The sequence below is a fragment of the Anolis sagrei genome, chromosome 4 (genome assembly GCF_037176765.1).
Source record: "Anolis sagrei isolate rAnoSag1 chromosome 4, rAnoSag1.mat, whole genome shotgun sequence".
In the NCBI taxonomy this organism is placed as follows: domain Eukaryota; kingdom Metazoa; phylum Chordata; class Lepidosauria; order Squamata; family Dactyloidae; genus Anolis; species Anolis sagrei.
The window spans coordinates 230008355-230022924 of record NC_090024.1 but is presented as its reverse complement, the minus strand read 5'-3'; the positions used below and the strand labels follow the sequence as shown (position 1 = coordinate 230022924).

At 40.8% G+C, this 14570-nt stretch overlaps 1 long non-coding RNA gene across 1 annotated transcript; it reads right to left on the bottom strand.

The window, feature by feature from the left end:
• Positions 1 to 476: 476 nt before the first annotated feature.
• Positions 477 to 3749, bottom strand: LOC137097024 (uncharacterized). The gene is made up of 2 exons (XR_010909931.1): positions 3230 to 3749; positions 477 to 1751 (listed from the first exon to the last, which is right to left on the bottom strand). It is a non-coding gene; the product is annotated as an uncharacterized lncRNA (long non-coding RNA).
• Positions 3750 to 14570: the final 10821 nt, after the last annotated feature.

Here is a 14570-nt window from a genome sequence, read left to right as displayed (position 1 = left end):
GCTCCACAATGTGGTGTGAGATCTTATAATCATATGGAAGTCAATCAGAAATATTTTTTGAATTATGCAGCCCAGATCTTGCAGTTAGCATGACCCAGTATTGATGACTGGGGGATGATGGGAGATGTAGTCCAAAAAAGAAAACATTCATATGTTTGGGACACGTATGGAGCAACAAGCTTCCCAGTCAATTCAGCAGATACTCTTTGGTAGTTTTTCTTCTTTTCTGCAGAGCTTGTGCCCTGCAGATAAAGATATACAACAACTGCAGTAATTCACTAGAAGTAGCAATAATCACCAATTTTCTCATTCCATGACCAAAAAGAAAAAGTATCTTAATACAGTAACATAACCCAGCAAGGAAATAATCAATTGTTGTGGGATTTGTGTTTGTACTACAACTATTTTTGCAATATGTAGATGTGCATGTGTATGTATGTTGGGAACGAGATAATGACCAGGCGGGAAGCAGGGTGTAGAAGTGAATAATGATGACCTTTTATTGTTGTCTAAGCAATGCTTATATAGGTTTTGGTGCTCTTCAGCAAAGTCTGCATAGCAACAGTGGAGGATTACATAACTGCCAAGCGATTGGTTAGACTCTTAAGGGTGAGGTAATCTACAGGTGAGGTCAGCTACAGGCGATGTCATCCTTCCTGTCTTCAAGGGTAATGTCTATATATGGTCAGTGGGGTAGGAACAGTGTATGTATCTGGGGAGTATGGCCTGTCTTTAATCCTATGTCATGATGTCTTGTATACTTGGCCAAAATGGTGTGAAGCATTAGTGTCAGAGGACTGAAATTGGCCATGTCCATATAGAGGTATGGTGTGCCAATCCCTCTGTGGTACATAGCCATTTTTGTACCTCTGTACTGGGGACACAATGGTGTCTCTCTTGTATAAGGGACATAATAATGTCATCACTCCTTTACATCACTCCTTCATCTCCCCCTTTTTTGTTTTTTTTTTAACAATTTGTACGTATAAAGGACATCATGTTTAGGAGGGGCTTATAGGGGCCGTGGCTGGTAAAGCTGTCACAGGGATGGGATGTATTGAATGTGGCAGCATATAATCAAACAGCCAGTCAATAGTAAAGCAATTTGAACTGTTTTTGTAGTCGACAGGAAGTCAGGTCATGTATTAGGATATCACTTTGAGGTGGAGGGGAAAGGTCAGCAGAGCGTGAGGCTAGCAAGAAGCTTATAACAATGGGATATATAGTAGCAGATTATTATATAGCCATCAATAGTTGTGTAGAGTAAACAAATTGGATAATAAAAGTTTTACCAAGCAGGTACAGTGTTTTGCTTAAAATGTTAAGCTAAGTCATTAAAAAAACAACATGCATAAGTATTTTGTTGAAGTTATTTGTGAGATTTGAAACAACACATAGAATAGACTAGAAGGTGAATGGGATTTTGAAGGCCTTGGTGTCACGTCATCTTTTTAGAGACAAATGTAGTGAGCAGGAATCCAAAGCGCTTGATTTAAGAAGTCAATGACAGAGAATGTGTGTTTAAACAATGTTGTCAAAAAGCAAGTTGTGTTTGTTAAAGTTCATAGGTTTATGACAGTTGAAGCAGGAACTCTTGGTTCTTGGCAGGGGGTTGGACCGGATGGCCCATGAGGTCTCTTTTAACTCCTTGACTCTAGGCGATGAGGGGGGCTGGGCCTTTTCACTCCGGATCTGGCAACCTGCATCAAAGGGAGTAGAAGGGGGTAGGGAGAGGGAAATGCTTCTGGATCCTGGTAACGAGAGAAGAATCAGATAAAATTAAATTTAAATGATTAATGGTAAATAACACGTATAGGAAGGTCATTGGAAAGTGAAACCCAAAAACGAGCAGGAAAGAGGAAGGGGGTGACTCCCCCTTTTGTTTTGTGTGTGAGAAAAAGCAGATGGTTTGTTGAGGTATGATTTGAATACTCAGTAATCGCGTTTGGTGTGGCTATTATATGGAATGTTAAAGATATGGGTAGAACATTGTGAATTTAGCATTGTAACATAAGGTATGTTGTCTATGAATGTAAAGGTATAAAGAAAGTGGTTGAGAACACGTTTGGTGTGTCTTTTTTGTGAGGGGTTGTTTAAATGTAATTAGAGAATGTGTTAACAGTGACATGAAGAATTGTGTAAGGGAAAAATGAGGGAAAATGTGTGTTGTTTGTTTGTGTAAGTTGGTTTGTCTTAGTGTCTATGGGGTGTAGGTTAAAATGAGTTGTGAACATATGTAATGGATCTATTGGTTATCATAGACATGTGTATAGAATGTCATGTGTTTTATCTTTTGTCATGGAAAGTAGTGAAGAAAATGAGGCAAAGAGTATAAGTGGTTGAAGTTGAAATGACTGTTGTAGTTAGGAGTTTATTAATTGTGATATCTCATTGAGGATGGGGTGTTTATGAAACACCTGTTGATTGTATGTAGATAGTCTGTAAGTTTGCCATGAGTGAGATGTATAGGGATGGCTTGGAGACAGAACCAAAACTGTCTGTGATGAAGAGATCAGGTTAACTGAACATCTTAAAAAAAAACTGAGTGTGTTAAACCCAGGTTAATAATGGGAAGCCATGTTTAATCTCTAGCATTGGGATGGTATGGATGTAAAAGTTTTGGATGTGGACAAAAGGGGATACAGCTTCCCCGAACTCTGTCATGTCATGAAGGGTTTTTTGGCCCCCAGCATTTTGAATGGTCTGAGGAATCATGTCTCTCAGTGGCTGGGGCTGTAACAACTTCTCAAGACTTGGCTGTTTATTTTCAAGAGAAGTGGAGGGGAGATTTGAATCGGCGGTGAATGATTCAAAAGCAAAGACACATGAAGGCAGGATAGGGAGGGCTAGCTGTGGACATTCTGTCTCTAGTGGGGTAAAAAGAGGATTTATGATCTGAGTTGGAAGAGGCTGACTCGCGACCGGAGCCACGGGTGGGCAATTATCTGTCACTCCCAGGAGAGTGATTGTTTCACAACATTGCTTCCACAGCAATAATTGTTGTATTGTCCCCTGGGGTTTTTCAAGAAAGGTTTGCCCTATCCGGACCCAATCCGATGGGTTCCATGAACCTTGTTGTGGATACCATAAACAATGATACCTGATTTCTCCAAGTAAATCTTTTACCTGGCCCTGATTTACTTCAAAATACCCTGCCTGTCTTAACAACCTGTACAGTTCTTGTGCATGCCGCAGCTGCGAAACTGACATACTTAATCCCATAACTTACGATTTGTGGGAGTGAGAAAACTCACTGAAGGGTGCGCACCTTGTAGCTATTCCAGCGGTAAGCATGGGATGCCTGGATCTTATCACGTCGTCGGTCACCAGATGTTGGGAACGAGATAATGACCAGGCGGGAAGCAGGGTGTAGAAGTGAATAATGATGACCTTTTATTGTTGTCTAAGCAATGCTTATATAGGTTTTGGTGCTCTTCAGCAAAGTCTGCATAGCAACAGTGGAGGATTACATAACTGCCAAGCGATTGGTTAGACTCTTAAGGGTGAGATAATCTACAGGTGAGGTCAGCTACAGGCGATGTCATCCTTCCTGTCTTCAAGGGTAATGTCTATATATGGTCAGTGGGGTAGGAACAGTGTATGTATCTGGGGAGTATGGCCTGTCTTTAATCCTATGTCATGATGTCTTGTATACTTGGCCAAAATGGTGTGAAGCATTAGTGTCAGAGGACTGAAATTGGCCATGTCCATATAGAGGTATGGTGTGCCAATCCCTCTGTGGTACATAGCCATTTTTATACCTCTGTACTGGGGACACAATGGTGTCTCTCTTGTATAAGGGACATAATAATGTCATCACTCCTTTACATCACTCCTTCATATGTATGTATGTGTGTGTGTGTGTGTGTGTATGTGAGTGCACACATATATGTACAAAACCATGCAGAGAGCAATATTTTGCACAGAAAACTGTGACTGCAATTCTGCATCACAATGGCAAATTGTAAAATTCTACTAGCTGTAATTACATCTCTTCCCCTGCCTTCACTTCCTACATATTTAATCCACCAGCCTGGAATCTGACACACACACAAATACCCCAATAACTTTGGAGTGGCCAAGGAGAGGATAACAGCAGGATGAGATGCCAATCAGTCATTTGGTTGCATTCCTATGACTGTGTACAGGAAGACAATGTCATCCTCCTGGATCCCTGAAGAGCCCAAGAAATTCCAAGAAAATACCTTTTTCTTCTTGTGCACAGCAGCAGAAATGCAACCATCTGTCCTTTGTCCTTCCTCTATGATACCCTGGCCACCAAATGGCCATGGAGGAGAGGACCCACCCTGCAGACCACTAGGTAACTCAGAGAAAATGTCAGAACAGATGACACACACACCTGCAAAATTTTCAGTTCTGTCATTTACTGAAAGATGAGTGGACCGAAAGACTAGATCCAAAATTTAAAAAACTGGAAAGTACTTTTTGCCTGCTTCTTTGACATGAACTAGAAGGCTCTATGACCTTCAATATCATGGATATGCCAACCTAGGGGGACAAAACGAACACAAGATAGTTGCCAGGCTCATGTTCTGATCTGGAAAGGAACAAAAACAAGTATGTCGCCACCACTACTATTCAGTCAGCAGGGAGGCTTCTCAGGAATAAATGTGTGCAAGGAGCATTTTATATAAATGCCTGAGGCTGGCATTTTTTAGACACATGCTGGGGCCTGTGCTTTAGTATGAGGCCTACTGCCAATTCCCGTAGTCTCTGTTTGGCTAACATACTTGTACCTGCTTTCCAGCCCTCCAGATTGAATCACAGTCAAAATTCAAATAAATTCCTAAGATCTTATACTGCTTTGAGATTCACTCCGACTACGTCCATCAAGTATCTGACATAGTGAAGAGTTAATAAACTGCAACTCTCATTATTATAAAGAACATGATTATAGGCATTTTCATTAAATCATGAAATTAGCCCAAGTAAATTGGAAGAGTGTGTAGGTGAATTTAGGCACCAAGGCGCTGATGAGTGCTTTATGAGCTCCACTAATGGCCAGTTTGAAAGTATAGGAAAGTACTGCAATCAACATCGCTCTGTTATTTCCATTAACTTCATGACACCTTTAATTGGATCTTCTTTTTTGCTGCTGCAAACACCTCCGCTTTTAAGTATGCGGCATCTCAGGCAGCGTGGCAGTCCTCCTACGTGGGAGGCTGTTTAGATAAATCAATGGAATATCACTTTCCAAAAGGACCGCCTGATTCCTGAAAGAGGAAACAGCCTCTTGCAATCTTCTTCAAAGGCTTAACTCAGCACTCAAGGGATAACAGCTGAAACTCACAGCAGAAAGCCTCACAGTCTCCACTGGAAAGATGTCCTCTTAAAGTAACAGGATCAAAACACCGCTTTTGTTGCCTTACATTTAGCAGAGCAAAGAAATCACATCAATCCCACACTTAATTGCTCCCTTCTTGAACACTCTAACTACTAAACTCTCAACAAGTCGATGGGTGGTTTGGGACTGCCTTGTAACTTCTAGAAGGAGTAGAAATTGCATCTTGAAGCTGTGCATACACATTTGTATCTGGAAAGATAAAGCAAGACAAAAGGTTTACAATCAGTGGCTGGAGAAAGGCAATTTCATCCAAGTAAAGGGATGAAGAGATGATGGGGTAGGGTGATTTGACTACCACTTTGAAGACCAGGTTGGAAATCCACATTAAGCCATGAAAGCCGCTCTTGATGACTTTGAGCAAGTCACACACTCTCAACCTCAGAGGAAAGTAAAAGCAAACCCTCATTGAACAAATTGTTGTGAATTTCCCCCCAAAACTGTAAATATTTAAAAAATAAAGGCACACAACACAGCAAAGTAGCTTACTCACGGCACAGCAGGAGGCAACAGTGTGTGGCTGAAAGATTCTTGAGCTTCAACAATAGCATAGCAGAGTCTACCTTAAAGTTTCAAAAAGTTTATTAAAACATAAGGAATTAAATTTCTAGATAAATGGAGTCTAGAATATCTAACTAAGTCTAAATACTAAAAAGAGATATGGTATAAACTCCATTTTAATCAAAGGTCAAACAAAGGAAAGTCTCAAAAAACTACATTCTGCATTCAGCTCTCACAGAGACTAGAGGGGAGAGAAAGACTCCACCTTATCACCTTATTAAATCCCTAAGAGTAGACAATTGCCCTCTTATATCATTTCAAGTTCTGCATTTCCATCATATGTGGAAACTTAAGAGCTGGCAATATATTAAGGAATACCACTGGAGCATTGCAGCACACCCAAATATCTGGGAGTCACTGGACCTTGCCCTGACCTACAAGAAGCACTGTCTGAATATCAAGCAAAAAGTGGGCGCTAGAAATTATATCATACGAAAGCTGACTGGCACAACCTGAGGATCACAACCAGACACTGTGAAGACATCTACCCTTGTGCTATGCTACTCTGCTGCCGAGTATGCATGCCCAGTGTAGAACACATCTCACCAAGCTAAAACAGTAAATGTGGCTCTTAATGAGACATGCCGCATTATCACGGGGTGCCTGCGCCCTACACCACTGGGGAAATTACACTGTTTAGCTGGTATTGTACCACCTGACATCCACCAGGAAGTAGCAACCAATAGTGAAAGGACCAAGGCAGTGACATCTCCAGCTCATCCCCTGTTTGGATATCAGCCACGTCAACAACTTAAATCAAGAAATAGTTTTCTAAGATCTACAGAGACACTCGCTGGAACACCTCAGCAAGCAAGAGTCCAAAAGCAGTAGGCTCAAACCCAGAACCTCAATCAATGGCTGATACCAAATGAGAGATTCCCCCCTGGGCACACAGAAGACTGGGTGACTTGGAAGGCGCTGAACAGACTGCGCTCTGGCACCACGAGATGCAGAGCCAACCTTAAGAAATGGGGCTACAAAGTGGAATCCATGACATGCGAGTGTGGAGAAGAGCAAACTACAGACCACCTGCTGCAATGCAACCTGACCCCTGCCACATGCACAATGGAAGACCTTCTTACAGCAACACCAGAGGCACTCCATGGCCAGCTAATGGTCAAAGGACATTTAATCAACTACCAAGCTTGCAAACTTTGTGTTCTGTTTTTTTGTTTGTTTGTTTATTTGTTTGTTTGTTAAAAATGCAATGCAACTGTTTGGTCTGCTCCTGACATGATAAATAAATATATTAATCTTACTTACGTTCCTCACAAGATCAGTATTACTTTCTTTTTAATCAGGAGAAACAACAATATCTGAAAACCAAGAGATCCCTTGCCCTGCTCAAAGCCCCTTACATTAAAGGAGACTGACACCAGTTTAAAGCCACTTCTTTTCATGGGATCCTATTGTTCTGCCTCAAACCCCATAAGATACAGGAGACAGTGATCCAGATTAAAACCATTACTTTGCATGGGATCCTATTGTTCTGCATCAAACTCCATAGGGTACAAGAAACTTTTGTTGGTTCCCATCCCACCTGTTTTTCAGTTGTAAAGATGGGAGAGTGATAAGAGACAGTGTGATAAGAGATTGGAGATCTGAACATGATTGTTTCCCGTGTTCAGAGTTCCCTCCTTTCAGGACATTTCTATCTCTTTTCAATGATGAAACATGTGATGAGCTCCATGCCTCTCCATGTTTGAAAAGAGACTGAAGTGTCCTACCAGTGGGAAATTTCTCAATGTGATGAGGTTGATTGCTGGAGTTACTTTCTTTCACGGCACTTCTGCCTCTTTTCAACCACAGAGGCCTATGCATGACAACCAGACCTAGTTTAACTTGTTTGATGAGCTCTGTGCTGCTCCATGTTTGAAAAGAGGCTGAAGTGTCCTACGGTTGGGAATTTCTCAGTATGATAAGGTGGTCGGTTGTTCAACTCCACTCCTGCTCCCAGAAGGTATCTTTGAAGAATTGGGGTGCTCTGCCATGGCCATTTACTGTCTGGAGAGGTGGAAAAGAGGGAGGTAACCTGACAGAAGTTTGCAGCCAGGAGAACAGAAGTGAAGTTGGTCTCCTGGATCTTCAGTAGGTCATTAGAGATCCAGAAGAGCAAGATAAGCTTCTTCTATTAGCTGTAGAGCTTCAGCCAAGGACTGATACTGCCTGGACCTCTTTTCTCTGTCCCTCTTCCCCTTAAGTTAATAAACAGCCATAATATTGAATTGCAGCACCTGAAAACTAACTGGTTAGAAAGGTGATTATGGCAAAAGAAAGTCGTGAATATGTCTTTCTACAAATCTGAAAAAGGTTGTGTGCATACATATATACCAACAAGATTCAGGCCAGAGATCTCTCTGTGTGTGTGTTTGGAATAGCACTAAATGTATCTTGGTTTTGGGCTATGATGTCAGAGAAAACTCTCTTCCTCCAGCTACCCAAGAGTCTTTTAAAAAACCTAGGACAGCCAAACTGTACATGTGCCACTAATATATCATCCATGAGTAGGCTGGGATGATAAGCACTTCATTATGAAATTACAATGTCCTAGTGAATACTACATTGCTTCTGACACAATAAACATTTAACCATATGCCTAATGTGGTTGCAAAAAATGCAGCTGACTGACAATCACTTGTCGAAATCTGGATTGCATACTAAACATCCCCGAAGTGCCTTCTCCTGGGCAGAGTGCGTGTAAATAAATGATCACAAGTATTATGCTTCAAACAACTGGCATCTAAGGGTGGGGGAACTAGAAGGAACATAATATTGATTTACCATCTTAACAAAATGCTGTGGGCTCCTTTTACATGCATTCCCACCCATTCACATGTTTTGCCACCTTGGACTTTGACATTATTGGGCCTGTAGCATAGAATGATAGAATGATATAGAGGGAAATGGCCTGAATTCTATTCTTAGTCTCAACTAGAATAAGCCCACTGAATTAAGGGGATTTACCCACCTGTTCACTCACTGCTCAATAGCACAATAGGTTATTCAGTGGGGCTGCTCTATTTAGCACAAACCCAAAAAAATCAGGCCATCATCTTCATTCTACTATTGCCTCATTTATCACATTAGAAACCTTTGGTAAATCTAGAACTAAAGCCTATAAGCCAAAGTTAGACCCAGAATTCTTATTTTTATAGTTCCTCTGCTAAAGGCTTTTGAATTCTAAAATTGCCCATTTCATACTTACTGATATGAGAACTGGCCTACTTGGTTTATATCCACACTACACAATTATAGCACTTTGTTGTGGTTTTAATGTCATACCACCTCCTTCTTCTTTCTGAGCTATTTTCCCAATGGAGGGATCAGCAGTGTGGCTATCGTTTTTTCAGGGCTTTGTTTTGGGCATTCTCAGGTTGGCAGCATGCATGTCTTCATTAATGGTGTCCATTCATCTTTCCTTTGGCCATTCATGTGGTTGTCATGCAATCTCCAAATATAGTGCTATTTGTGCTACTGATGTTGGTTTTCTTCTCATGACATGCCATACCACCATAGTCTTGCTTCCTGCATTTTCTTGCTGATCGCTTTTATTCCTAATCTTTGACGGATTGGGCACATGATCAAGAAGTGTCAGGTCAAATGTCCATCCCAGTATTTTCATTTCCATTGTGTTTGTTCATGTTTCTTTACTGCTGGCCAGCATTCTGCCCAATAGAGGATGAACAACTGTGTGTACATCTTAGTCTTCAATTGTTCAGGCATTTTTGACTCACACAGAATGCAGTAGTTTGCTGCCATTTCAACCAGGATGTAGTTATTGTCTGGTATTGTGTCACCATCTATGGAGACCAGTGATCCTAGGTATTTAAATTGGGTGGCCTTCTTGAATGCTGGTCCATTAATTTGAATTGTGTTTCCAGTTTGAAAGCCACATTCCAGATACTCTGTTTTGGGTATGTTCAGTTGAAGCCCATTTCAATTCCATACCCATATCCTATGGAATTCTAAGATTTGTAGTGAAATACTTACTTAGCATTATCTTTCAAAGAGTTCTGATGGTGTAGTTCAGTGGTTCTCAACCTGGGGTCCCCAGATGTTTTTGGCCTACAACTCCCAGAAATCCCAGCCAGTTTACCAGCTGTTAGGATTTCTGGGAGTTGAAGGCCAAAAACATCTGGGGACCCCAGGTTGAGAACCACTGGTGTGGTTTAAGGGAATGCACTAGAAAAATCTTAGCACCCCATTAAACTACACCATCATTAAGCTACTATAATTAAGCAACTTGGATGCACCCTTCCGCAAGACTGTAAATCTTCCCCCCAAAAAATCAGAACTGTGATAATTCAATGTACCAGTGGTTTGAGTGTTGGAATCTGGAAAAGCAAAATTCAAAATCCCTCTTAGCCACATAAATCTATTAGGTGACCTTTGGCAAAACAACTCTCAACCTAAGAGGAAGATAATGGCAAGCTGCCTCTCAACAAATCTTGCCAAGAAAAATACATGACTGGGTTGCCTAAGGGTCACTGTAAGCTGGAAACTATTTGAAGGCATGCAACAACAAACAAACAATAACAACAATACAGTGACTTCAATTTGCACTGTGTTCAAAACACTAGTCTTTCCTAATGGAAAATTGATTCACAATCAAATACAACAGTTGGAGATGCTCTCATGCTTGAGAGAATGTAACCTTTTGTTGGAAACTTACATTTAGTACCAACAGGACCCACTTCAAATGTCCCACTGTTTATGTTGTTTCTCCCTCGCTCCTTCTCACTTTCCTTATGTTTCACTTTCTTCCTCTTGTAAATGTCACAATGGGAAACATCCACCCTACTACCCAGTACTCTATTATTAAACACATCTTATCTTAGCTGGTTGCAGAAACAAAGTAGGGTCGAGTCCTCCCCCCCCCCCCAAAAGGAAGTCACATTTTCACCAATCTAAAAGTAGAGCTAGGAAGGCATCTGGCCCAAAACTCTACAGACCTACTGTCTATCACAGTTGACAATATTGACCTAGATGAACAAAATGTCTCATTCACTAGAGGACAATTTCCTTGCAGTCCATAAGTTAAGGATGTAATTCTTGGTTACCTTTTTCTCAAGTGAAGCAATGAGTAATAATATCATTTTTAGTCTTGATGTAAGAACATATTTGAATGATACACAGTTTTTGGAATTTTGGAATTTTTTCTGCACAAAATTCACAGGTGGTATTTTGGCGTTTAAAAACCAGTGTTTTCTGTGAATGAAACAGTATACTGGATTTTGAACATCAACAGATTTTGGTCTCACTTATAGACTCACTGACCCTATACTGGGAAGGCAATCATATTTGGTGATAGCCAATGATGCTAGTGATGTTGATGGTATCCACGTGGGATCCTGAAATGAAAGCCCAACAGATACAAAAGTCCCACTGTATATTCAAAGTTACATAACATGTGTAGCAAACAAAATGTATTCTAAATGTATTCTAAATTAGAACAATTGCATGCCAGTATTATATCAGGGGTGAGTCTGAGTGAAAGAGGGTCTAGCCTAGCAAACCTTTTGTGTCATTACCCCAATACCCCCATGCATATGGGATATATTGAGTATGGTGATCAGATCATGATATGAATAAACATAACAGTTTAAATAATGCACTAGTAAGGCCTTTTCGCGAACCACCATGAGAATTTTGGGGGGCTGAAGCCCCTCAAGCCCCCCCCCCCCCCCCCGGCTACATGCCTGCGACAGGCAGGAAGTTCAAATTCAGGGAGAGCATGGATGAGCTCCCTCTGTCATCTCCAGCTCCTTATGCAGGGACATGAGAGAAGCCTCCCACAAAAATGGTAAAACATCAAAACATGCTGGTGTCCCCTGGGCAACATCCTTGCAAACAGCCAATTCTCTAACACCAGAAGTGACTTCTAGTTTCTCAAATATCCCCTGACACACACACACACACAAAACCAGGGAAACTGTACTAATGAAATAGGATCATGGCTTGAATGTGTCAGGCATGTTAGTCTACGTTGTACACATGCTGCTCTCTTTTTAGTATACTAGCTCTGCTCACTTCGATATCCCGTTTCTCTCTCTTCTGTCCATTCATTCACAGGCACGAGCCCATTCAAGGCAATATCCAGCTCCATTTCTAGCATTCTGTTTGTATGGAGCCTGCAGAAAGTTAAAAGAGTTTGCGCACTGTGGCCTTTCTGCATCATAAATATTAAATGTTAATGTGCATGCTCCATCTGGAAACCACTTCATTTTCAAATTCTCCCTCCCATAATAACCAAGAAGGGAAGGATCGTTAAGGGAAGAAAATTTTATTTCAACACATTGAGAATGTGACCTATAGTATGCTACATATGCAAAATATTAAGGAGAAAGGTTTTATCAGCCAATTTTTCTTTATCGCTGCTTATTTGCAAAGAATGAGGGAAATAAAATACATGGGGTAGTAAAAATAAAACACGAGCCAGACCTAATTTAATGCTGCAACAAAAATTACCTTGTTCACTTTTCTGATGAAGATGAAAACTAGTTTCCTATTTTGGGCTCTATTTTCACTCCTCTGTTTGACCCCATAGACTCATAATTTTTTATAGCAGGTGTGTGAACTATGTGGCTCTCCAGATGTTATCAGAATGCAACTCTCGGCATTCTCCATCATTCTCCATGATGGTTAGGGCTGCTGGGAATTGCAGTCCATCAACTTTGAACCTGTCTGATGGAGTTATAATGAATTTGGGTTTTTAATTTTTGTGTGTATGTTTTAGCAGGATTTTATGTTTTATGATGTTTATTTTAATTTATCTGTATGGTTTTCCTTTGGGGCAATTGAATGTTTTGCTTTATATGTTGGAAACGGTCCTCAGTCCCCTTGGGGAGATAGGACAGCATACAAATAAAGTTTATTATTATTTATTATTCTAGAGTGCTACAAAATCCTCATCCCTGCTACAAGGAAAGACTTGATTTTAGTGACAGGTTATACATATGGTGCATACACACATAAAGCCTTCAACACACAAAAGCTTTATCATTCATACCATGGCATTTCCCATGTGCACAAGAGGGTCCACAAGCAGATGCTTTCTGTCTATTGAAATAAATGGGCAAGTCTTACAAATGCTCATGCATTGCAGGGTTGGGTGTAAGAATTCTGGCTTCTTCCAGTGCTTCATTACAAGAATATCTTGTGTAGCAATTCCACACAGCAAACATACAAAGCAGGAACAGCCTAAGGGCAGCCCATGGTCAGGATGTGTTCCAGATACACACATAATTTCCTTTAAAAATTATGAAGTTTGCCTCCTTTCTTGGCACTTTTCTCTTGTTATCTCCAGCACCTGCCCACCCTTCCCACTAAATCTAGGCTGTATCTGCACTGCCCTATATCCCAGGATCTGATTCCAGATTACTTGTTTACCCCGAATAATATGGCAGTGTAGATTATATAATCAAATTCAAAGCAGATAATCTGGGATCAGATCCTGGGATATAGAGCACTGTAGCTCCAACCACAGTCTTCCAGGTGGATGTGCTCCCTACTGTCTCTCCATTGTATTGCTTTCTTTTCCTTTCTTCCCTCCTCCTCCTCCTCCTCTTCTTCTTCTTCATCATCATCAGTTCTACAACAAGCAAGTATAAAATGTCCATCTCCAAACCAAAAATAAATATAGCTGCTGATTCCTGGCCCACACCCATGGTAAAGGTATTTTTAACTTATAATGTATTTACACATTTTGAAGATTTAGCGAAATTTATAGACCTATCAAACCTTCAGACCATTATTGGCCAGGACTTGGTTTTTTCAGATATTTATCATTCTCAGCCAGAAGTTCTAGTGCTTTACCAAACTACAAATCCCAGGATTCCGTACGATGCAACCATGACAGACAACATGACATAACTATGTAGTGAGAAGGAGACATTAAGCCAGAATCCTGTAGTAGACTAGACTGCCATATTGACATTGGCATATGCAGTGACAGCAGGAGCAAAAATGCAATTGGCACTACAATGTTGAGAGAAACACACCATTTGAGAAAAAGGGTTCTTGGAGCCAGCAAATACTGGCTGGCATTCTATATCAAGCTATGTAACATAAATCCCCACATTCAGTTATCTAGTGACTATGCTACTCAGCCCTTGTTTCAATAGCAATATTGAGTAACTGAAACTGAGATATTAAATGTACCTGTGAATGCACAAATACACATTACATTCATACAGAACGGGACATAGGCAACACCCCTTCAATGACCTTGAAAAGAATGTGGCATTTCGCTCCTGATAAAAGTGACCAACTGTTTGTATAAGAAAACTTAAGCATGTATATAAGGACCTATCACATCAGGGGAACATCAGGGAAATCATTGGGCAGAGTCACACTGGGTACTCTTACTGTTGGAGGTCATGGCATCCCTTCCCATGATGTTTCCCTGCTAACCGTAGTACAATGCCCATTCTAATGTGAGGATACTGTCTACATTTGTCCTAATAACAGTCTAATCAGGCTACTGTTCCCAAATATGTGGTGTGGAGAAATACTTCAGCTGCCATGATTGGGACAATGGGGGGAAAGAGAGGAGAGTCCACAAGCATAAATACCTGGTTTATAGATTCTAGTATGCTGGTGTATTTCTCCTCTGTTGGATCTCTTGAAGACAGCATTTCCTTTTATC